This window comes from Trichechus manatus, unplaced genomic scaffold, assembly GCF_000243295.1.
Source record: "Trichechus manatus latirostris isolate Lorelei unplaced genomic scaffold, TriManLat1.0 scaffold00047, whole genome shotgun sequence".
NCBI classification, from domain to species: domain Eukaryota; kingdom Metazoa; phylum Chordata; class Mammalia; order Sirenia; family Trichechidae; genus Trichechus; species Trichechus manatus.
In genome coordinates, this window is record NW_004443983.1 from 13,640,887 (window position 1) to 13,667,757 (window position 26,871).

At 37.2% G+C, this 26,871-nt stretch overlaps 1 protein-coding gene across 16 annotated transcripts in view; it reads right to left on the reverse strand.

The window, feature by feature from the left end:
- Positions 1-26,871, reverse strand: part of FER (FER tyrosine kinase) — a 492,503-nt gene that overhangs the window by 422,659 nt on the left and 42,973 nt on the right. For 14 of the 16 annotated variants that reach the window (XM_023731994.1, XM_023731996.1, XM_023731995.1 and 11 more), the window contains 2 exons: positions 25,746-25,779; positions 19,366-19,435 (listed from right to left, as the gene is read on the reverse strand). The gene's annotated coding sequence lies outside the window, so the exon portion shown is untranslated. The remainder of the gene's footprint in view (positions 1-19,365; positions 19,436-25,745; positions 25,780-26,871) is intronic. The other 2 variants (XM_023731992.1, XM_023731993.1) reach the window with 1 other exon arrangement.

Sequence of the window (26,871 nt, forward strand, 5' to 3'; positions counted from 1 at the left end):
CATTGTGAAAATATCAATTCTACCCAAAGTGATCTACAGATACAATGCAATCCCAATCCAAATTCCAGAGGAGTTTTTTAATGAGATGGAGAAACAAATCATCAACTTCATATGGAAAGGGAAGAGGCCCCAAATAAGTAAAGCATTACTCAAGAAGTAGAACAAAGTGGGAGGCCTCATACTACCTGATTTTAGAACCAATTATACTACCACAGTAGTCAAAACAACCTGGTACTGGTACAACAACAGATACATAGACAAATGGAACAGAACTGAGAATTCAGATGTCAATTCATCCACCTATGAGCAGCTGATATTTGACAAAGGCCCAAAGTCCCTTAACTGGGGAAAAGACAGTCTCTTTAACAAATGGTGCTGGCACAACTGGATATCCATCTGCAAAAAACTGAAACAAGACCCATACCTCACACCATGTACAAAAACTACCTCAAAATGGATCAAAGACTTAAATATAAAATAAAAAATGACAAAGATCATGGAAGAAGAAATAGGGACAATGCTAGGAGCCCTAATACATGGCATAAACACAATACAAACCATAAGTAACAATGCACAAGAACCAGAAGAGAGACTAGATAAATGGGAGCTCCTAAAAATCAAATACTTATACTCATCAAAAGACTTCACCAAATGAGTCAGAAGACAACCTACAGACTGGGAAAAAATTTTTGGCTACGACAAATCCAATCAGCATGTAATCTCTAAAATCTACAAGATACTGCAAAACCTCACCAACAAAAAGACAAATAACCCAATTAAAAAATGGGCAAAGGATATGAACAGGCACTTCGCCAAAGAAGATATTCAGGCGGCCAACAGACACATGACAAAATGCTCACGATCATTATCCATTAGAGAAATGCAGATCAAAACTACAATGAGATAACGTCTCACCCCAACAAGGCTAGCATTAATCCAAAAAACACAAAATAATAAATGCTGGAGAGGTTGTGGAGAAACAGGTACACTTATACACTGTAGGTGGGAATGAACAACGGTACAACCCACTTTGGAAATCGATTTTGCGCTTCCTTAAAAAGCTAGAAATAGCAGTACCATATGATCCAGCTATCCCACTCCTTGAAATACATCCTAGAGAAACAACAGCCATCACGCGAATAGATATATGCACACCCATGTTCACTGCAGCACTGTTCACAATAGCAAAAAGATGGAAGCAACCTAGGTGCCCATCAACGGACGAACAGATAAACAAATCTGGTATATCCACACAATGGAATATTACACAACGATAAAGAACGATGAAGCTGTAAAACATCGTATAACATGGTGGAAGCTGGAAATTATTATGCTGAGTGAATCTACTCAGTCACAGAAGAACAAATACTGTATAAGACCACTATTATAAGAACTCAAGAAAAGGTTTATGCACAGAAGAAAACATTATTTGATGGTTATGGGGGTGGGGAGGGAGGCTGAGGGTTATTCACTAACTAGATAAGAATCATCTTAGGCGAAGGGAAGGACAGCACACACTACAAGGGAAGTCAGCACAAATGGACTAAATCAAAGCTAAGAAGTTTCCTGAATACAATCAAATACTTTGAGAGACAGAGTAGCAGGGGTAGGGGATCTGGGGACCATCATTTCAGAGGACATCTAGGTCAACTGGCATAACAACGCTTATTGAGAAAATGTTCTGCATCCCACTTTGGTGAGTGCCATCTGGGGTCTTAAAAGCTTACAAGCAGCCATCTAAGATGCATCAATTGGTCGCAACCACTTGGAGTGAAGGAGAATGAAGAACACCAATGATACAAGGAAAGTATAAGCCCAAGAGACAGAATGGGCCACATAAACTAGAAACTTCATCAGCCTGAGACGAGAAGAACTAGATGGTGTCTGGCTACCACCAATGAACGTCCTGATGGAGCAGCAGAAGGATGGGGTGCAGAACTCAAATTCTAGTAAGATCAGACTTAATATTCTGACTGATACTGTAGGCGCCCCGGAAAGCATGGCCCCTGAACTCTCTATCAGCCCAGAACTAAAACAATTTCCGAGGCCAACTCTTCAGACAGGGATTGGACTGGACTGTGGGACATAAAGTGAAACTCGTGAAGAGTGTGCCTCTTAGTCAAATAGATACAAGAGACCAAAGGGCCAGCTTCTGTCCAGAGGTGAGATGGGAATGCAGAGAGAGTTAGGAGCTGGTTGAGTGGTCATGCAGAATCAGGGGCGGAAAGGAGGAGTGTGCTGTCGCAGAATGGGGTGAGCAATTAGGGTCTCATAAGAATGTATGTATGAAAATTTTGTATGGGAGACTAACTTGAAATGTAAACTTCATTTTACTACAATAAAAAAAAATTTTTGAAAGAAAAAAATGAAGATGAAAAGCAAATACATAAAAATGACTCAGCACAGAAAATTAAGTGGAACAAAGAAACTGTCAACAACACACAAAAAGACATCAAAATGACAGCACTGAACTCATACCTATCAATAAATACACTGAATGTAAACAGACTAAATGCACCAATAAAGAGACACAGAGTGGTAGAACGGATAAAAAAACATGATCCATCTATATGCTGCCTCCAAGAGACACACTTTAGACTCAAAGACACAAACAAACTAAAACTCAGAGGATGAAAAAAATGCATCAAGCAAACAACAATCAAAAAAGAGCAGGAGTGGCAATATTAATCTCTGATTAAACAAACTTTAAAGCAAAATCCACCACAAAGGATAAGGAAGAGCATTATATAATGATTAAAATGTCAATACACCAGGAGGACATAACCATAATAAATATTTACGCATCCAACTAGAGGCCTCTAAAATACATGAAACAAACTCTAACAGCATTGAAAAGAGAAAAATACAGCTCCACAATAGTAGGAGACTTCAACACACCACTTACAGTGAAGGACACAACATCGAGAAAGAAGCTCAGAGAAGACATGAAAGATCTAAATGCCACAATCAACCAATTTTATCTCACAGACATATATAGAACATTCCACCCAAGATCAGCCATGTATACTTTCTTTTCTAACGTACATGGAATAAACCACATAGTAGGCCACAAAACAAGCCTTAACAGAATCCAAAGCATCGAAATATTACAAAGCATCTTTTCTAACCATAAAGCCATAAAAGTAGAAATCAACAACAGAAAAAGCAAGGAAAAAAATCAAATACATAGAAACTCAACAATACCCTGATCAAAAACTATTGGGTTATAAAAGAAATGAAGGGCAGATTAAAGAAATTCATAGAATCAAATAAGAAAGAAAACACATCCTATCAAAACCTTTGGGACACATCAAAAGCAGTGCTCAGAAGTCAATTTAAAGTAATAAATGTACACATCCAAAAATAAGAAAGGGCCAAAATCAAAACATTAACCTTACAACTTAACAAATAGAAAAAGAGCAGCAAAAGCAGCCCAGGGACACCAGAAGAAAGGAAATAATAAAAATTAGAGCAGAAATAAATGAAATAGAAAAACAACTGAAAGAGTTAAGAAGACAAAAAGCTGGATCTTTCAAAAGAGCAACAAATTCAATAAACCACTGGCCAAACTGAAAAAAGAAAAAATAAGTGAAAGTAAATAATTTGAATAAGACATAAGATGGGCAATATTACAACAGACCCACCCAGCTGAACTCAAAAGAATTGTTAACAGAATACTATGAAAAACTGTGCTCTAACAAATTTGAAAACCTAAAAGAAATGGACAAATATCTAGAAATATACTACCTAACTAAATTAATACAAACTGAGGTAGAACAATAAAATAAACCTATAACAAAAGAAGAGATTGAAGAGGTAATTAGAAAAACTCCCAACAAAAAAAAGCCCTAGCCCTGAAAGGTTCACTGCAGAATTCTACCAAACTTTCAAAGAAGAGTTAACACCACCACTACTAAAGGTATTTCAGAGCACAGAAAAGGATGGAATACTCCCAAACTCATTCTATGAAGCCAGCATAACCCTGATACCCTTATACTCATGAACATATATGCAAAAATCATCAAAAAAATTCTAGCCAATACAATACAACAACGTATCAAAAAAATAATTCACCATGATCACGTGGGATTCATACCAGGCATGCAGAGATCATTCAACATTAGAAAAACAACCAATGTAATCCATCACATAAATAAAACAAAAGATAAGAACCACATGATCTTATTGATTGATGCAGAAAAGTCATTTAACAAAGTCCAACAACCATTCATCATAAAAACTCTCAACAAAATAGGAACAGAAGGGAAATTTCTCAACATAATAAAGGGTACTTTATTCAAAGCCAACAACCAACATCATCCTAAATGGAGAGGGTCTGAAAGCTTTCCCCTTGAGAATGGGAACCTGACAAGGATGCCCTTTATCACCACTCTTATTCAACACTGTGTTAGAGGTCCTAGCCAGAGCAAAAAGGCAAGAAAAAGAAATAAAGGGCATCGAAATTGGTAAGGAAGAAGTAAAGTATCCCTGTTTGCAGACAATATGATCTTATACAAAGAAAACCCCAAAGAATCCACAAGAAAACTACTGGAACTAAAAGAAGATTTCATCAAAGTTTCAGGATACAAGATAAACATACAAAAATTACCTGGATTCCTCTACACCAACAAAGAGAACCTAGAAGAGGAAATCACCAAATCAGTACCACTTACACTAGCCTCCAAAAAGATAAAATAGTTAGGAATAAATCTAACCAGAGACATAAAAGATGTATACAAAGAAAACTACAATACACTACTGCAAGAAACCAAAAGAGAAATACAAAAGTGGAAAAACATACCTTGCTCATGGACAGGAAGACTCAACATTGTGAAAATGTCAATTCTACCTGAAGTGATCAACAGATACAATGCAATCCCGATCCAAATTCCAATGACATTTTTTAACGAGGTGCAGAAACAAATCACCAACTTCATATGGAAAGGCAAGAGGTAACGGATAAGTAAAGCATTACTCAATAAGAAGAACAAAGTGGGAGGCCTCACACTACCTCATTTTAGAAACTATTATACTGCCATGGTAGTCAAAACAGCCTGGTACTAGTGCAACAACAGACACATAGACCAATGGAACAGAATTGAAAATCCAGACATAAATTAATCCACCTATGAGCAGCTGATATTTGAAAAAGGCCCAAAGTCCATTAATTGGGGAAAAGACAGTCTCTTTAACAAATGGTGCTGGCATAACTGAATATCCATCTACAAAAAAAAATGAAACAAGACCCATACCTCACACCATGCACAAAAACTAACTCAAAATGGATCAAAGACGTAAATATAAAATCTAAAATGAAAAAGATCACGGAAAGAAAAATAGGGACAATGCTAGGAGCCCTAATATATGGCATAAACTGAATACAAAACATAACCAACAATGCAAAAACACCAGAACAGAAACTAGATAACTGGGAGCTCCTAAAAATCAAACATTTATGCTCATCAAAAGACTTCACCGGAAGAGTCAAAAGACAACCTACAGGCTGGGAAAAAAATTTTTGGCTATGACATACCCGATCAGGGTCTAACCTCTAAAATCTACAAGATACTACAAAACTTCAACCACAAAAAGACAAATAACCCAATTAAAAAATGGGCAAAGGATATGAACAGGCACTTCGGCAAAGAAGATATTCAGGCAGCTAACAGATACGTGAGGAAATGCTCGCGATCATTAGCCATTAGAGAAATGCAAATCAAAACTACAATGAGATACCATCTCACCCCAATAAGGCTAGCATTAATCCAAAAAACATAAAATAATAAACGTTGGAGAGGCTGTGTGGAAACTGGAACACTTATACAGTGCTAGCGGGAATGTAAAATGGTACAACCACTTTGGAAATCGATTTGGTGCTTCCTTAAAAGCTAGAAATAGAAGGACCACACAATCCAGCAATCTCACTCCTTAGATTATATCCTAGAGAAATAAGAGCCATCTCACAAATAGATAAATGCACACCCATGTTCCTTGCAGCACTGCTCACAACAGCAAAAAGATGGAAACAACCTAGGTGCCCATCAACAGACAAATGGATAAACAAATTAAGGTATATTCACACAATGGAATACTATGCAACAATAAAGAACAATGATGAATCCACAAAACATCTCACAACATGGATGAATCTGGAAGGCTCTATGCTGAGTGAAATTAGTCGCAAAAGGACCAATATTGTATGAGACCACTATTATAAAAACTCAGGAAAGTTTTAAACACAGAAGAAAAACATTCTTTGATGGTTATGAGGGTGGGGAGGGAGGGAGAGAGGAATTCACTAACTAGACAGTAGATAAGAATTATCTTGGGTAATGGGAATGACAACACATAACGCAGGGGAAGTCAGCACAAATGGACTAAACCAAAATGTAAGAAGTTTCCTGAACACAACCAAACACTTGGAGGGACACAGTAGCAGGGACAGGGGTATGGGGAACATGATTTCGGGGGACAAAGTTTATTAAGAAAATGTTTTGCATCCCACTTTGGTGAGTGGCGTCTGGGGTCTTAAAAGCTTGTGAGCAGCCATCTAAGATGCATCAATTGGTCCCAACCCACCTGGAGCAAAGAAGAATGGAGAACACCAAATATTAGCACAAGAGACAAAAATGCCACATAAACCAGAGACTCCATCAGCCTGAGACCAGAGTAACTAGATGGTGCCCGGCTACCACAATGACCGCCCTGACAGAGAACACAGCAGAGAGTCCCCGACAGAGCAGGAGAAAAGTGGGGTGCAAAACTCAAATTCACATAAAAAGATCAGACTTAATGGTCTGACTGAGACTGGAGGAACCCCAGAAGACATGGCCCCCTGATTCTCTGTTAACCCAGAACTAAAACCATTCCCAAAGCCAAATCTTCAGACAAAGATTAGATTATAAAACATAAAATAATATTCATGAAGACTGTGCTTCTTAGTTCAAGCAGATGCATGAGACTAAACGTGCAGCTCCTGTCTGGAGGTGGGATAAGAAAACAGAAAGGGATAGCAGCTGGCTGGATGGACACAGGAAACTGGGAGTGGAAAGGGGGAGCATGCTGTCACGTTGTAGGGATTGCAACTAGGGTCACAATAATAATATGTGTATAAATTTTTGTATGAGAAATTAACTTGAGCTGTAAACTTCCATCTAAAGCACAATAAAAAATAAAATAAAATAAATGGTTGTGAAAAAATACCACTTCACCAAAATTTTCTAAGTAGTAATCAAGACACTAAATGGACCTTAACATGTTGTTTCCAGTTGCTGTCGAGTCAATTCTGACTCATGGCAACCCCACATATACAGAGTAGATCTGCACAAAAGGGTTTTCAAGGCTGTGACCTTTTAGAAGCAGGTATCTTCTGAGGCCTGTCTTCCAAGTTTCCTCTGCATGAGTTTGAACTGCCAACATTTCGCAAGTAGTCCAGTGCTTAACCTTTTGCACCATTCAGTGACTATGACCTTAACATAAATAAGGCAATAAAAAGTACTCAGTCACTTTAATATCTGGTAGGATAATTCCAGTTTTATTTTTACTCTGAATGTGGTAGCTTTTTAAAAAAATTACTTTGACATGCTGTATCTTTATGGGGCACAAAAATTTACAATGAACATTTTTCTGTTATTTTATCTGCAGCTCAACTGTCTCAGTAGAGATACACTCTACTTCATCCTATATTTTCATCAGAAGAATAAAAACATTTTTGAGGCCAAAAAAGGGTGAAACTTTTTTTTAACTATATTTGAAACTGTAGCACATTTTCTTTTATAATTTGAGATAAATATTGCTTCTGCTTCTAAATACATCTAGTTCTCATCTAAACCTTGACAAAGTTTTTGGTTTCTATCAGGAACCTCAAAAGAATTGTGAAGAGTTCAGAAGAATAAAAAGGAAACATAATCTGGTTGCTAACAGTGAGAAACACTCCAGCCCGACCTAAGGGTCCATTGATATACACCAACACTCTAGGTGAGGGTGAATACAAAATAATAATAATTTATATGGTACCACTCCTTCAGGAATGACAAAAGAGTTTTTTTTAATAACTTTATAATAAATTAAGACTGTATCTAATTGTTGAACTCATAGAAATTATAAATACTTCAGAAATTAAGAGAAAGATATCCTACAGGTATTTTCCCATAGATGCCAAGTGACCCATGTGTAAGACTATTCATTGCAGTAGTGTTGGAAATGACGGAAAAAAAAAAAACTGGAAATATCCATCCATAGCAACTGATTATATAAATTACAATCAAGGCTGCTGCATTAGGTTATAACTGAATAACTTTAGGGGGTGCCATTCAAATCATAGTCTATGTGAATTTGTGCAGTACACAATGTTCACAACCCTATGTGATAGACCTGATCATGGTATATTTATTCAGTGGAATACTATTCAGCCCTAATTATAATTAGGAAACTTTTTTGTGTATTGATATGGAACTATCATTAAAAACTATTAACTGAAAAAAAATAAAATGCAGAATTTAGTATGCTACCAATTACTTTAAAAAGTAAGGGGAATAAAAGATACTAATTTTGCTTGTATGTACACAAAATATTTCTAGAACACAAAATGGCTGGAGTACAGAGGTAAGGAAGGAGACTTTTCATTGTAGATACCCTTTTGTACATTTGAATTTTGTTCTACATGAATATGTTGATATTACCTATTCAAAAAATAAATTAAGAATTTTTGAAGCGAGAAAGAAAAGTTAATGAAAGCTCGGATAGTCCAGAAAAGTTTCCTGTAAATGGTAAGATATAAGCTAGGACCTGGGATAATGACCGCGATTTAGATTATGAAAAGTAAAAAGGGAAATAAATGTATTTCACAGGAAGTAAGAGCAGTATGGGACAAAAAAGTGAATATGAGGGGCAGTAGAAAAAAAAAAAAAGTCTCTCCAAAATCAACCTATGTGTTGCAAGCAGTGGATATGGTATGCCAATTTATCTCCTGCTATCCCTCTGCTCCAGAAACTAATAAACCTCAAACCTTGAATTAACTGATTTTTAAGGCAGAATACTATGGTAAAGAGAGTGATATTTTTTAAAAAACAGATTAATCTGCTGGTGCTACTTATACAAGTATGTGAATATTTAGCAAGCTGAGCACCTGCAATTTGTGTACTTTTCTGTATCTTTGCTATAGTTTAAAAGAGAGAGAGATTTTGATCTGGCAGTAGGATATAGGATAGCTGGAAGAGAGAAAAAGGATAAAGGCAAGTTAAGAAGCCACTATAGCAACACAGCTTGAGAACTGAGGATCTAGCATTGACAAGGTCAGCGAGAATTAATATAGAAGAGCCTTGACCTGGCTAATGGATTAAAGAACAAAAGTGAAAGAATAATGACAATAACAATAAAAATAAAAGAATGAGAATATGGAGCTACTTTAAGGAAACTATATTCATTTCAGCTGAAAATAAACCCTTAGGTAAAATATTAAAATTAAATATCCAAATTTGACAGTCAATTGCTTAGATGAAACCAACAGACTGATGTTGACAGAAAAGCAGAGAGTCGGGACAAACCTATGAGAATCTATCAAAAGAAGAATGAAAAAAGGAGAGGACAACCAAAGGATAGAGATTAAGTTAACAAAAGCATAAAGGGGTTTGGCAGAGTCACAGAAACCAGGGGGAAAAAGAAGATACCAGCGCTGTCAAATGTCAGAGGGAAATATGAAAACTGCGAAAAAAGTTATTATTGGAATTTTTGAGCAAAGCTGTTACCATGAAACAGTATCTCAGAAGCTCCTACCACCAATAACTAATGAAAAGAACCAGAACAGTTTTTAAGAAAAGCCAAAAACTTAAAACGTATCACCAGCAAATAAAGAAGAGCAACCTATGCCATAGTTTCAAACCACAATTTCAAAGGAAAGAAAGAGAAGATTCTGGTGCATGGCAAGGTGTCCAACACTACCCACACCATCCAAGGAGATATTTGTCCCCCCACCCAGCAGAAGAAGGTCACCCAGGCCCAGCTTTTCTCAACCTCCAACCTGGAAACAGGAGGTAGTCCATGGAGGTTAATCCATCCAAGGATCAAATGGGAGTCCCCAACATCAGGTGAGACAGACACCAACAGCAAGGGAAAATGATTGGGAGCCTCATCAAAAATAAGAGGCCAGGTGAAGTTCTCTTCTTCCCTGAAAGGCTTGAAACTTCCTTTTTTACCCCAACAGGAAATGAACCAGGAAGGAGGAACCTGTAACAGAGACCAGTTAGAGCAAGCAGCTTGATCAGGAAGCCTCTTGTCTCCATATGCCAAAAGATCTACTTCCCCACCCAAAGACATAAGAACAGATGGGCAGAACTAGCAAGAGGGGCTGAGTTTTATCAAGAGTTTCAGTCAGGAAGCCATTTATTCTTCATGGGTCCAAGATGGTCTTACCCTGCACAGAGACACCAGGGCAGGGGAACACAGCAAAGAAATTTCACCACATTCTTTCTCACTGACAGACATCTGATGGCTCAGCCTAAGAAAATTCATTCTATCTACCATCAGGGACCAGTGGGAGCCACAGTAGTACCAGATAAACAAAGCAGACCAAAAAAAATAATATAGATTCTGAAAATTAAACTACCATTGGAACTACAGCCCACAAAATATAGGCCAAGATTTGCAGGTTAAACCTAAACAGGATGACTGCTTACAAAAATAAAAGACTAAAATAGGACCCATACCCCCATAATAGATAAAATCTCTAGGATTCAATCAAAAAGTAGGTCAGCAAAAAAGAGGAAGACCCTCAACAAGATGGACTGACACAGCAGCTGAAATAATACGCTCAAACACAGCAACGACTGTGAGGATGGTGCAGGACCACACAGTGTTTCAGCCTATTGTACAAAGGATCTCTATGAGTTGGAATTGACTCAACAACACCTAACAATAACAACATCATAAAAATGCTTTAATAAGCAATTACAAATTATCTTAAAACAAATGTAAAAATAAAGAATCTCAACAAATAAACAGAACTTATAAAAAAGAATCAAATGGAAATTACAGAACTAAAAAGATGCAGTAACAGAAATAGAAGACCCCATAGGCAGGCTCCATAGTAGGGTGGAGATGACAGAGGATACAATCAACGAGCTTGAGGACGGAACAACAGAATTCGCCCAATCCCAACAACACAGAGAAGATAGACTGAAAAACAAAAAAAGAACAAAGTCTCAGCAGCCTGTGGGACAATAACAAAAGATCCAACAGTTATATCACTAGAGTCCTAGGAGATGAGAGAAGAGAATGGGGCGGAAAAAGTATTCAAAGAAACATGGTCCACCCAGTGAATAAAACAGTTATAGCAATAAAGACAGTGTTGTGATATTGGTGGAGGACAGACACACAGAACAGTGGAACAGAACAGAGAACTCAGAATCTCACACAAACATACTCAACTGATTTTTGACAAAGGTCCAAAAGCAATTCAGTGGAGGAAAAAGAGCCTTTCAACAAATGGTGCTGGAAACAATTGGACACCCATAGGCAAAAAAAGTGAGTATGCTCTAAACTTCACATCTTATATAAAAATTAACTTTAAAAGACCACAAACTTAAGCGTAAAACATAAAATTATAAAACTTCCAGGGAAAAAAAAAAGGAGGGATAAAATCTTCAGGATATAGGACTAGGCAGAGTTCTTAGACTTGGTACTAAAAACACAATCCATAAAGGAAAAATTGATTGGACCTCATCAAAATTAAAAACTTTTGCTCTGTGAAAGCCCATATGAAGAAGATAAAAAGATGTGATGGTAAAGGTTATGTGTCAACTTGGCTAGGCCACAATTCTCAGTGGTTTCACAGATATTATGTAATCATCCTCCATTTTGTGATCTGATCTGAGCAGCCAACCAGTTGAAAGGCCAATAAAAGTTGATACCAATCACCTGAAAGTCAATCAATTTCCTTGGGTGTGTGGCCTACATCCAATATATATAAATGTTTTGGCAAAGCTCTCTCTGGATACTGCATCCAACTTGTCATCCTCTGACCTCTGGTTCTTGCAGGACCTGCTGCCTGACCTGCATATCTTGGGACTCACCATCTCCCTCAACCACATGAGTCCGGAGAAGCCTGACACCTGACCCACAGATTTGGGATTTACCAGCCTCCACAACTGCGTGAGCCATTTTCTTGAGATAAATCTCTCCATATATATTTACGGAGCCATGGTGGCACAGTGCTTAAGAGCTACAGCTGCTAACCAAAATATCAGCAGTTCAACATGAGAGAAATGCAAATCAAAACCACAACAAGAAACCATCTCACCCTGGCTCGAATCAAAAAAACAGACAATAATAAATGTTGGAGAGGCCGTGGGGAGACTGGAACTCATATACTGCTGGTGGGAAAGCAAAATGTACAACCATTTTGGAAAATGATACGGTGCTTCCTTAGAAAGCTAGAAATAGAAATACCGTATGATTCAGCAAGCCCACTCCTAGGAATATATCCAAGAGAAATAAGAGGTGTCACACAAATAGACATATGCACATCCATGTTCACTGTAGCATTGTTCACAATAGCAAAAAGACAGAAACAAACTAGATGCCCATCAACGGATGAATGGATAAATAAACTATGGTACATAAACACAATGGAGTACTACCCAACAATAAAGAACAATGATGAATCTGTGAAATATCTCACAACATGGATGAATCTGAAGGGCATTATGCTGAGTGAAGTAAGTCAATCACAAAAAGGCAAATACTGTATGAGACCACTACTATAAAAACTCATGAAAATGTTTACACACAAAAAGAAACAATCTTTGATGGTTATGAGGGACGGGAGGGGTGAGAGATGGAAAAACACTAAACAGATAACAGATAAAGCGGTAACTTTGGTGAAGGGTAAGAGAGTACACAATACTGGGGAAGCCAGCACAACTTGTACAAGGCAAGGTCATGGAAGCTCCATAGACACATCCAAACTCCCTGGGGGACCAAATTACTGGGCTGAGGGCTGTGGGGACCATAGTCTCAGGGAACATCTAGCTCAATTTGCATAATATAGTTTATAAAGAAAATGTTCTACACTGTACTTTGATGAGTAGCATCTGGGGTCTCAAAAGCCTGTGAGAGGCCATCTAAGATACTCACCATTTCAGGAGCAAGGGAGGATGAAGAAAATTAAAGACACAAGGGAAAGATTAGTCCAAAGGACTAATGGACCACAACTACCACGGCCTCCACCAGACTGAGTCCAGTACAACTAGATGGTATCCCACTACCACCACTACCTGCTCTCACAGGGATCACAGTAGAGGGTCCCGGATAGAACTAGAGAAAAATGTAGAACAAAATTCTAAATCACAAAGACAACCAGACTTAGTGGCGTGACAGAGACTGAAGAAACCCCGAGAGTATGGCCCCAGGACATCCTTTTAGCTCAGTAATGAAGTCACTCCTGAGGTTCACCCTTTAGCCAAAGATTAGACAGGCCCACAGAACAAAATGAGACTAAAGGGGCACACCAGCCCAGGGGCAAGGAATAAAAGGCAGGAGTGGACAAGACAGCTGGCAATAGGGAACCCAAGGTCGAGAAGGTAGTGCATTGGTATGTCATGGGGTTGTTAACCAAAGTCATAAAACAATATGTGTACTGTTTAATGAGAAGCTAGTTTGTTCTGTAAACCTTCATCTAAAGTACAATTTAAAAAAATGAAGGAAAAAAAAGGTCGGCAGTTTGAAACCACCAGCTGCTCCTTGGAAACCCTATGAGGCAGTTCTACACTGCCCTATAGGGTCACTATGGGTCAGAATCGATTCAACGTCAACAGGTTTGGTTTGGTTTTATATATATTTTGTGTGTACACATATATACACTTCACTGGTTTTGCTCCTCTAGAGAACCCAGCCTAACACAAAAGGCAAGTTACAAACTGGGAGAAAATTATTTTCAAGCCACAAATTGGACGATAAGAAGATGTCTCAACATTCGAGAGTTAAAAACAAAAATCCAACTAGAAAGTGGGCAAGAGACATGAAGAGACCTTTCATCAAAGAGGATATACAAATATAAAATACATAAAAGTGTGCTCAACATCATTAGTCCTTAGGGAAATTCAAATTAAAACCACATGAGGTATCACTACATATCTATCAGAATGGTTGAAATAAAATATAATGACAATACCTAATGTTGGTTAGGATACAGAAAAACTGTATAACAAATATTTTGCTGGTGAGAATGCAAAATGGTACAGCAACACTGGTTTCATATAACAGTAAACATACACTTACAATTTGACCCAGCAATTGCACTCTTGGGCATTTACTCCAGAGAAATAAAAACTTAAGTTCACACAAAATGTACACAAATGTTCATAGCAGCTTTATCTGTAAAAGCCAAAAACTGGAATCAGCCCAAATATCCTTCACCAGAAATTACACAATCATGCTGTAATTAAAAATTAGACAAAGAGCTAAGTAGGTAGGTAAGTAGGCAGTCAGGCAGATAAACGGACAAATACAGATAAATGTATATTATACACAGATTTTTAATTAATTGTATTATTACTTGTAAAACTAGGTATTAATTTTATAACCCTAACTTAGAGGTTAAAATTCATACTTCTTTGCCTAGTGAGCAAAGCTGGCCCAGGACTACTTTCTACCCTCCTCAGTAGTCACACAACTTGCTACTTATGGATCCTTAAACGTTTCCTGATCATTCACATCCCTGTGCCTCTGCATATGTTGTTCCCTCAGTCTAGGTGTTTTTCCTCCCTTGTCACCTAGAGAATCACCAAAAACTAAACTCGAAAGTTATATTTGCTGTGAAGTCTCTTCTGACTATCACCACAACCGCTACCACCCGGCCCAATCTGTTGTTGTTCTTGTTAGATGCCATCAACTCGATTCCAACTCAGAGCATATGTACAAAAGAATGAAACACTGCCCGGTCCTGTGCCATCCCCACAACCATTGTTATTCTTGAACCCATTGTTGTAGCCACTGTGTCAATCTATCTTTTTGAGGGTATTCTTCTTTTTCACTGATCTTCTACTTTACCAAGCATGATGTCCTTCTCTAGGGACTGGTGCCCCCTTATAACATGTCCAAGGTATGCAAGATGAAGTTTCGCCATCCTTGCTTCTAAGGAACTTTCTGGCTGTACTACTTCCAAGACAGATCTGTTTGTTCTTCTGGCAGTCCATGGTATGTTCAATATTCTTCATCAACAACATAATTCAAAGGCTTCAAATTCTTCTTTGGTCTTCTTTATTCGTTGGCCAGCTTTCAATGCATATGAGGCAATTGAAAACACCATGGCTTGGGTCAGGCACATCTTACTCCTCAAGGCGGCATCTATGCTTTTTACCACTTTAAAGAGGTCTTTCGCAGCAGACTTGTCCAATGTAACGCGTCGTTTGATTTCTTGACTGCTGTTTTCATGGGTATTGACTGTGGACCTAAGTAAAATGAAATTCTTGACAACTTCAATCTTTTCTCCGTTTATCATGATGTTGCTTAGTGGTCCAGTTGTGAGAATTTTTGTTTTCTTTATGTTGAGATGTAATCCATACTGAAGGCTGTGGTCTTTGATCTTCATCAGTAAGTGCTTCAAGTCCTCTTCACATTCAGCAAGCAAGGTTGTGTCATCTGTATAACACAGGTTTTTAATGAGTCTTCCTCCAATCCTGATGCCCCCTTCTTCTTCATATAGTTCAGCTTCTCAGATTATTTGCTCAGCATACAGACTGAATTAGTATGGTGAAAGGATATTACTCTGACCCACATCTTTCTTAACCTTAAACCATGTGTATCCCCTTGTTCTGCTCAAATGACTGCTTCTTGGTCTAAGTACAGGTTCATCATGAGCACAATAAAGTGTTCTGGAATTCCCATCCTTCTCAATGTTATCCATAATTTGTTATTATCCACACACTCGAATGCCTTTGCATAGTCAATAAAACGCAGGTAAACATCTTTCTGGTATTCTCTGCTTTCAGCCAGGATCCATCTGACATCAGCAATGATATCCCTTGTTCCACATCCTCTTCTGAATCCAGCTTGAATTTGTGACAGTTCCCTGCTGATGTACTGCTGCAACCGCTTTTGAATGATCTTCAGCAAAATTTTACTTGTGTGTGATATTAACGACATTGTTCGATAATTTCCACGTTCTGTTGGATCACCTTTCTTCGGAATCGGTACAAATATGGATCTCTTCCAGTCAGTTGGCCAGGTAGCTGTCTTCCAAATTTCTTGGCACAGACAAGTGAGTACTTCCGGGGATGCAACTGTTTGTTGAAATATCTCAATTGACATTCTGTCAATTCTGGAGCCTTGTTTTTTGTCAACACCTTCAGTGCAGCTTGGACTTCTTCCTTCAGTACCATCGGTTCCTGGTCATATGCTACCTCCTGAAATAGTTGCACGTCGACCAATTGTTTTTGGTACAGTGACTCTGTGTATTCTTTTCATCTTCTTTTGAGGTTTCCTGTGTCATTTAATATTTTCTCTGTAGAATCCTTCAATATTGCAACTCGAGGCTTAAATTTTTTCTTCAGTTCCTTCAGCTTGAGAAATCATGAGCATGTTCTTCCCTTTTGGTTTTCTACCTACAGGTCTTTGCACATTTCATTATGATACTTTGTCTTCTCAAGCCACCCTTCTCGAGTTGAAATCTTCTGTTCAGTTCAGCTCTTTTACTTCATCATTTTTTCCTTTCACTTTAGCCACTCTATGTTCAAGAGCAACTTTCAGAGTCTCCTCTAACATCCATTTTGGTCTTTTCTTTCTTTCCTGTCTTTTTAATGACCTCTTGCTTGTTTCATGTATGATGTCCCTGATGTCATTCCACAACTCGTCTGGTCTTCGGTCATTAGTGTTCAATGCATCAAATCTGTTCTTGAGATGGTCTCTAAATTCAGGTGAGATATACTCAAGGTCGTACTTTGGCTATCATGGATTTGTTCTAATCTTCTTCAACTTCAACTTGAACTTGCATATGAAGTTGATGAACAATTGATGATCTATTCCAAAGTCGGCCCCTGGCCTTGTTCTGACTGATCATACTGAGCTTTTTCATCATCGCTTTCCACAGATGCAGTTGATTTGATTCCAGTGTTTTCTATCTCTCAAGGTCCACATGTCTACTCACCATTTATGTTGATGAAAAAAGGTATTTGCAATGAAGAAGTTGCTGGTCTTGCAAAATTCTATCATTCAATCTCTGGCGTTGTTTCTATCATCAAGGCCATAGTTTCCAACCACCGATCCCTCTTCTCTGTTTCCAACTTTCACATTCCAATCTCCAGTAATTATCAATGTATCTTGATTACGTTTGATCAATTTCAGACTCCAGAAGTTGGTAAAAATCATCAGTTTCCTCATATTTTGTCTTAGTGGCTGGTGTGTAAATTTGAATAACAGTCATATTAACTAGTCTTCCTTGTAGGCATATGGATATTATCCTATCACTGACAGCGCTGTACTTCAGGATAGGTTTTACAATGTTGTTTTTGACAATGAACGCAACGCCACTCCTCTTCAAGTTGTCATTCCCGGCATATAGACCATACGCTTGTCCGATTCAAAATGGCCAATACCAGTCCATTTCAGCTCACTAATGCCTAGGATATTGATCTTTTTATGCGTTCCATTTAATTTTTGACAACTTCCAACTTTCCTGGATTCATACTTTGTACATTCCACATTCTGATTATTAATGTATGTTTGCAACTGTTTACTCTCATTTTGAGTCATGCCACATCAGCAAATGAAGGTCCCGAAAGCTTGACTCCATCCATGTCATTAAGGTCAACTCTACTTTGAGTAGGCAGTTCTTCCCCAGTCGTATTTTGGGTGCCTTCCAACCTGAAGAGCTCACCTTCCGGCACTATATCAGACAATGTTCCGCTGCTATTCATAAGATTTTTACTTGCCAATTTTTCAGAATTAGACTGCCAGGTCCTTCTAGTCTGTCTTAGTCTGGAACCTCCACTGAAACCTGTCCACTAAGGGTGACCCTGCTGGTATTTGAAATACCAGTAGCAAAGCTTCAAGTATAACAGCAACACACAAACCACCACAGTATGACAAACTGACAGACACGTGCTGACAGGCCAATTTAGGTGCTCTCTTTTATCAGATCCTAGGTATTATGTATGTACCTCTAATTAATATAACACTTCTCACATTCTATTTTAATTGTTTGTTCAGATGTACTTCCTCTAATAAACTATGATGTACCTGGAAACAAGAATATCATGTATTTTTCACATTTAGAGCTCTAGAGCTTATTAACCAGAATACAGAAGGCACTCAGTATTTTGTAGATTATTGTTAGGAGTGAGCCCATTTAAAAAGATGTTTTATAAAATGAGATTTTAAAACTAAAATTTCTACCATTATTTGATAGTAAACATAAATCAAGCATAAACAAAGACTACTGTACAAAAGTACATGCATGGTATCAGCAAAGGTATCTATTTTTAAATAGCATCTTTTTTTTTAAAATGAAACTAGTAAAAACTCAGTGAACTATTGACTAAATAAATCTATCTTTTCTAACAGTATTCAGTTTTGTATTTAGGATCAAATGAGCACATGTATATTGCTATCAATTCACCATAAATAGTAATTAAAAACTTAAAAGGAACCCTTAAAAAATGCTATATTTTCTAAAATTAGAAGCTCACTTTCCATAAAATAAATCTACAAATACGTATTTCTTAAATAGAAACGGAAGTTATTAAGGAGCAAAATGTAAAACAGATAACTAGTTTCTTCAGCAGGATCATAGAATTCCATGGAATTTATCATAAAATTAATCCCTAGATTAATACCTAGGGCATAGAAAAGTATCTGTTTTAAAATTTTTCATGTTTTTTAACCTCTTGAACTCTGGTACCACAAATGGCAACCATTACATTCTCCAAGTACAAAGATAAAAATAATGTTTTTTTAAAGCATCATTACATAATGTGTTTTGAATACTCTCTTCCAAGTAAGGGTAATTTTATTTTAACACAGATGATATCTTATGGTCAAAAATGTTTAATTATTTCCTTTATTTTAACACTGACAAAGAGATTCAAGTAAAGTATACCAATGAAAATACGTTAATTTAGAAAAATCAGTAAATAAACGGATAAAAACTATGTAATAGAAGTAGAAAATCCTTCATTCTTTCCCCAACAGATATTCACAAGAACTAGAAGGAAACCTAACAGGGTTTGAATTTATAATCCTTGACTAATAAAACCTATTAAATTCAGTTTATGGTTCAAGTTACTTTATCAGAATATACGTGCTCAGTGATAAAGACCATAAAATCATTAACCAGTTAAAGTACAAGAAGAATCATCTGGAAGCATTTCTTACCTTTTACATGCTTCAGTGGTGACAGCGGTCAGAAACAGAATGACTCTATTTGAACAAAATATTCAGCTGCCTACAGCAAGACAGAAACAAAGTCACAAAAAGTCATCACCGAGTATGCAAGTAGTAACCACAGCTACAAACCAAAAATCTCACCTCACGTGAATGCTAAGTGAGGCGTTTTGTTTTGTTTTCCAGAGCACTTACACAGGCAGGAATGAACAGTCACTAAAGTATAACTAAAAACACAACATCATTCATTGCCAGTTAGTATGTACGGACCTTGGCCACCTGACAGGTACGGAATTTAAAACTCCTTTTTTGCTTTGAAAGTGTTGCTTTTAGCTCAGTTTAAAATAAAAGCTAAATTCAAGTGAAACAGCACTGAAGTGGGCAGCCTACTGGCATAGCACTAATGGATGATGGCCTTCTACTGAGCCAATGAATAAAAATCTCTAGAAGTCTATAAAGAAATGAGCAAAATGTTTGCTTTTAAATTAACTATTATTTTATCTACAAATGGAACTTGAACTACTGGCATTTAAAAGTATTTAGAGAGAGAATAATTACTAACAGAAGTATTTTCTTTGTTTCAGGGCATTGAAACAAATCAACATTTATTAGGTAGCCAAGTGAGAGCTACTGTTAGGGATACAAAGATAAATAAAATCTGGATTATTGCCTTCAAATAATTTACCATCTACTGAGAATAATTAGACAAATTCACAGGTAACTATGAGACAATTCATTCAGCAAACATGTACTGAGTACCTATTCTTAGGCATATTTCTCAGTGCCAGGAATACCAAGATGTGTAAGATACAATCCTTAGTCCCAAAAACCAACCTACTAGTAGGGAGTCCTAGTGGCGCAAGTGGTTAAAGTGTTTGGCTGTAACCAAAAGGTCGGGAGTTCAAATCCACCAGCTGCTCCTTGGAAACCCTATGGGGCAGTTCTATCCTATTTTATAGGGTCACTATGAGTAGGAATTGACTCGACGGTAATGGGTTTTTGTTTGTTTTTTAGGGGGAACAAACATGAAAACAAATAAATGTCATATAATTCAACATGCGCACAACTACAGACTGGTTGTAAATCCAGTGGGGAGACAAAGGAAGGATGTGCAACATTCCTAGAGGCCATCAGGGAAAGCTTCACAGAATATAAAAATATGAGATACAAAGGGCTACAAAGACACAGAGAAAGGAAAGAGCTAGCTGCGTAGGGGACTCAAAACACCTTTATTAAGCAGAGAACATCTACGATGAGCCTTGAGGAATACTTGCGAAAGGTGTACGTGTATGTGTTTGTCTGCGTGTGTTCGCAGACACGCATGCGCACAAAGGTGTATGTAGGAGGTAGCTTTGGAAGCAGAAAGTCCTAGGTTCAAACCCTAACTCTACCAATTAATAGCTGTGTAACTGTACCCTTTATCTTCCTGAAGCTCATTTTTCTTATTTCTAAAATGGGAATAATAATACCCACTTTGCAGGATTGTTGTGGAGGTTAGACAAGATGAAATATTTAATAGAGCTGGCTTTAGAGAGACATCAAAAAGCAGTCATTATCAATAAAGTGTGAGAGAGAGAGCATGTGAACATGAGAGAACACGTAAGAGCAAGTGGTAGAAGAGTGTTACCTTCTAAGTAGAAGTTTCAACATTAACAAGAGTACAGAGGTGGAAAACTAGGGAACATGCTCATGAAACATTGCAAATTTGAAGGAAAACAGGAGTAGAAAGGTTAAAAAGATTAATTATGGTGTTATTGCATAGGGCCTTGTATCTCCTCAGTTCTAAAAATATAATTATCTAGATACCAGTTTATGCTTTTCCTCTTCTACATGATCAATTATTATAAAAGAGTGAAGCTAATATATTAAGACCAAATGCATTTTCTTCTTTCAAAGACAGTAACAATGTACGGAGAAGTCACAATAAATTTGAAATACATATTTGTATTTCCAAATAGGTTTATTACTGGCATACCCTAACAAATGGCAACCAACAAACTTTCATCAGTTACAAGCCAAATGCACTAGCCATAGCCAGTCCCTGCCCTGCAGTGAGACAGCCCCTCAGGGAGTCAAGATCAGATACCAGTTCCAGCAATTCCAAAAACCCTGTGCCATGTTTAGAACATGGAGAAAAGTCAGTTCCATCTTTGGCTGTCTTTGCATGTGTAATTCAGCCCTTTCCTGGGCAACATTTCATTCTGTTATACATAAGGTTGCCAGGAGTTGGAGCCAACTCAAGGGCAACCAGCAACAATAAATTCCCATTCCCACCCCTTCTCTCACTATGATTGTGCCCTTACAACTCTGTTTTCTTCCCCATTTGTTTTACTCAATCTTTTCTATTGAGTCCTCTAGAATCCCATTCAATTTGTAAATAAACCTGCCCAAATCTCTACCCTCCATATTCTCACCCTATTTGAAACCTGGTTCCCCAAAAACACAGTGTTCTCAGGTGGAGGCCACACCTTCCCTACATTCAACCACTCACATCTACAGGGCTGGGGAGAGAGGCAGGGTAGCAACATTATCCTGGTTCCTTGATGCCATTTCCAAATCACTATTCTTCCAGTCTTATGCAAAATTCTCTTCTCCTTTTAAATTTACACCACTCAGCTTTACCAAGTCCTACCCCACCTTGCTGTTGTTTGTTTGTAAATCTGCCTCTCAATCCCCCATTTGCCCCAAAATTGTATTCTCTAACCCAACTCTTGCCTTCATCCATGGAAATTTTAACTTACGTAGTTTTTCTCTTCTCCAAAGGCCTTCAATTCAACACCATTTCAACTATCCACTGCTACTGCCCATAGCCTGAATCCAAAACAGTTTCATCTCTGAAATGGTAAATTTTAATATTCTAGCTTTGGGCCATAACCTTCCAGCTCTCTGGCATCTTAACTTCTAATATACCTACTCTTTCTAGCCATCTACTGATTGATATTTTCCCTAAATTTATCAGCTCACCCTAGACTCTCTTCCTTCTAGAATGAGCATATTGTTTATCATCCAAACTGGGATATTTTTAAGAGTGAAAGGGGGTGCTAGTCTTAATTATGTCAGGACAACAGGTGTAAACCTGGACCGTCTAAGGCAAACTGTGGCATATGCCCCCTTATTTCTTTCTCTACATGTATTAAATTTATAAACTGAATTCCCCTACCTTTCTGTCTTTTCACTGCACTTATCCTACCAACCTCCAACTCTGACTCAATCCTTCTTCACTCTTCATAGCCTTTTTTTAAAACCTGTCTTAATTCTTACTAGTAATTTAAGACTGTGCACATGTCACCTCCTCCAGGAAGTCTTCTCTACCTCTGGTCTTTATCATCCAAAACCAAACCAAACCTGTTGCCATCAAGTCGATTCCAACTCATAGTGACCCTATAAGACAGAGTAGAACTGTCCCATAGGATTTCCAAGGAATGGAACTGCCAACCTTTTAGTTAGCGGCCTTAGCTGTTAACCACTCGCAACCAGGGCTCCCTCTTTATCACAGTACTCAGTAATAACAGTGTCATATTCATGTTTATATCCTCATGCTTCTCAAACAATGTCAAGTTTATAGGTGTATTCAATAAACCTTAAAAAGTTTTACTCTCCGAAGTATTTAGTTCCAAAATGCATCATATGAAAACATGATTACTTTTATAATTTCATATAGATTAAACTTGAGTCAACACAAGGCACTTCTAAATATAAAGAAAGCTAATAAAAACTAGCAAGTATTTTCCTCAGCCTGAGCTTTTTAAATTTTATCTCTCCTATTCATTCAATTACTCTAGTTTTTGTCTATTACTCTGTGCTGGTGAGTCTGTCCTCTTCTGTTATATTTCTAATATACAGTTACATTAAACAGATTTTGGAACTACATGGAGCCTAAGTAAAATCAAACAGTAAGTAAGAAAGCAAATTACAGAGCATATGCATCCAATAATCCTATTTTTAAAAACTATATGCACATAAACATGTATGTTTTTGAATACATATATATTATAAAAGTCCAAATTGATATGCATTAAACTTGTAACACCAGATGGCTCTCAAGAATGAGACTTGAAAATAAAGTGAGACTTTCTACTTTACGTATCTCTAATTTGTATTTTTATAACAAGCATGTGTTTGTTTTATAATCCAAAAATTGAAAGAAAGAAAAAAAGACGCCCCAACATGTTTGTTTTCTTCTTTTTCTTTTTTTAAGACGGAGGATTGAAAAGATAAAAATCTGATTTCACAGATATCGGTAAGAAAAAGTAAGGGAGTAGAGAAGGATCGGGGAAGCACTAAAATCAATAGCCATAAGAAAGGCATCACTCTCTGACCGGCACTCCTCTTGCTCCTAATAATGTGGATCATAAACAGAACCAACCACTCATCAAAACTGTGGATTCCAACTCATAGCAACTCGTGTTACAGAGTAGAACTGCTCCATAGGGTTTTCTTGGCTATCACTTTACAGAAGCAGATTGCCAGGCCTTTCCTCCACAGCACTGCTGGATGGGTCTGAACTGTCAGTAGTCGAGCACAAACCATGTGTGCCACCCAGAGACAACAGAGGCCAGGGACTATATAATATTCACCCAATATGGTATTTAACTATGGAAACATGTAAGCAAGTAGACAGTGCTAGAAATTATTATAGTTATGTTCTCTTAAGTTCTTCATGAGTCCTGGGAGCAAGGTAGCCAACACGGAAGCCGAACAAAATATTTGGTACTTTGCTGTACTGTTTTATTTCTCTTACCTTCTTTGTTTGCCTGTTGGTGTTCTATAAAGCTCCAGCCTCTTTTAGCTATGTTTGGGGAATAAGAGAAGGGTATTTTTCCCACATTTAGATCAAAGTTAGAACGGGAAATCTGGGCACAATGTGATGCTGGCATCATTAGCTGAAGAAAAATAACCCTAAAGGGAAGGTAAAATTCAGGCAACTTTAAGTCACCAAGCTCTCCCTGTAATTCTTCCTGACCCAAACCTGGAGGTGTCCTGCTATTACCTTAGTAAGCTCAGCGGAATTCCCTGACAGCCAGACATTAAGATTCCTTGCCACGCCTTTTGACCTCACCGTTACATGCCAAAAAGTTATTCACAGCAAACAAAGTTTCAAAATATGTTTTTTAAGGAAGTCTAAAAGCTATTTTAACTGCCTAATCAAAGCTTCCTTATCTCTGAAAATAGTATCAGAAACTTTCCTTAAAGGAAGACAGCACTTAAGGTCTTCTATCAGTAGTTTCTCGAGAGCCCAGTTTTAAAAAATTACAAATGCCACCTGTATGTCAATATTTCCAAATATACAAATTTAAGTATTTAATATTTTATTTTAAAAACTGAATAACAAGAGGATTTTTCTAATGACTAACTAGAGATACTATTGGTATTTTATTCAACTACAAGCTTAATGGTACATCCCAAATAAAAGATATAAAATTCATATTGTACCATTCAAAAAATGTAAGTGTGAAACATTTTTTACTTTAGAAAAAAAATCAAAACATTGAATCATGATACTAAATTAGAGGTATAGTCAAAAAAGAGAAATCAAGTATGTTTTATGAAAAAAGTCCTAGATAATACATAACCATGTTGTAATTGTTGAAAAGACTATACCTATACCCATTGCTGTTGAGTCGATTCCGAGTCATAGCAACCCTATAGGACAGAGTAGAACTGCCCTATAGGGTTTCCAAAGAGCAGCTGGTGGATTCAAACCGCCAATTTTTTGGTTAGCACTTTTAACCACTGCGAACATCAAACCACTGTGCCACTAGGGCTCTGACTATATCTCTATGGTTATCATAAATACATTTTAATGACTTAGGAAAATAATTAAACCAGTATCTAATCACCAATGAACTGGAGAACATCACATGTTTAACTACAAACAAGAGGAATCTAGTTTTTATTTTTCAATTGGGTTTTGTTTTACTTGGGGCTTACAAAGTCATTATCCTAATATGGTATATAAATTGCAATTGGTTAATAACTATCCAGGGATATTTCTAATCTTGAAAATGGAAGGAAAGGGTAAGATACATAGATGTTGGAAAATAATCTCTTGTCCAGAACATACAGCGGTCTAATAAAGCTCAGGGCTTCACGAGGAGATGGGTCTCCTTTAATAAATGGCTGATTCCAGATTGGGCTCAAAAGGTATGAGTGTTAGACATCTCCTTACATTAGAAAGCAAGGAAGCTGTCAGACTACTAGGGTCACATCAAAGTAAAACAGGAGCAATCGTGAAGCAATTCCCTCTTCCAAAAATGGGAAAATTTGAGCATCAAAAAGAATAATGCCTACAATGGATTAAAACAAGTCACATACAAAAAATATTCAAGAGTTCATAATGATACTTTAAAAAAAAAAGTCTCATTGCTCACCATTGGGGGTTCCTGGAAGACTCTATCCATAATTCTGAAAATTAAAATATAAAGGGGAAAAATCATTAATCCTGTATTTCTTATAAGAACTTAATTTCAGGATAACCAAAGAGATGATGACAAAAAGTTCTTCTTTATGGAAGAATTTCAGCTAATGAGTGCAGAAAGTGTTATAGAAATAGAATATCACCATTTTGCAAGCCCTAACGAAACAATAAATCTAGCAAACGATCATCAATGGCTGCTAAAATCATTAGATAAAAGAGTGATGGGAAACTTTATACTAGAAGAATGAAGCTCATAACATTTTACCTTGAGCTCAATAATCAGTTATATTATCACAATATGAGAGACAACCAACAATACATATGACTCCTGATGTGGTGCAACAGGACGTTTACAGCACCAAGCTATGACTATTCTCATAAAAGCAAACTTGAATTTGATCAAACCTCTAGATATAAACACCAGTTTTAAAAAAATCCAGGCAACAGAGAAACAAGTTAAAGAGCACAAAAGGAATTCAATTAGCAAATCCAGGATGAGGGAAATACCACAGAATAAATAAACCATTTTCTCCAACATATAAATGGCAAGAAAAAAAGAGGAAGGAATTGATTAAAAGAGACTTTAGAGACATATATATTTCCAGGATTATAAATAATTTCCCTTTCTTATAGATAATGGAAAGAACAGTTTTCAGAAGGTTTTTCTATATATTAACCAAACGAAACATGAGGAACTTATTTGGAATCTGACTAGAGCAAAATAACTGCAAAAGAGGAAAAAAAAAAAGACAATTGGGGAGTAATGTCACTGAAAATGGAGGAGTAGGGGACTCTACATCTCTGTCCCTCTACAAAAGCAACTAATGAGCTTAAGTCAACTTTTACAAAACTCTGGAACCTAATCAAAAACTAATAAGAAGGCTGGGTGAAGAAAGAAGCTGCTGCTTTACAGTAAAAAAGCACTTAGTGTTTTAAACTGCGCACCTGCCATACCTAACCCCAAGATTTTCGGCAGCCATGAGGATTACATCTCACACTCCTGGCATACGTTGCTAGTGCCAGAGGGAGCAATATGGATCCCATTCTCAAAGAACTGTGGTCGTCCATTTCAACCTGCC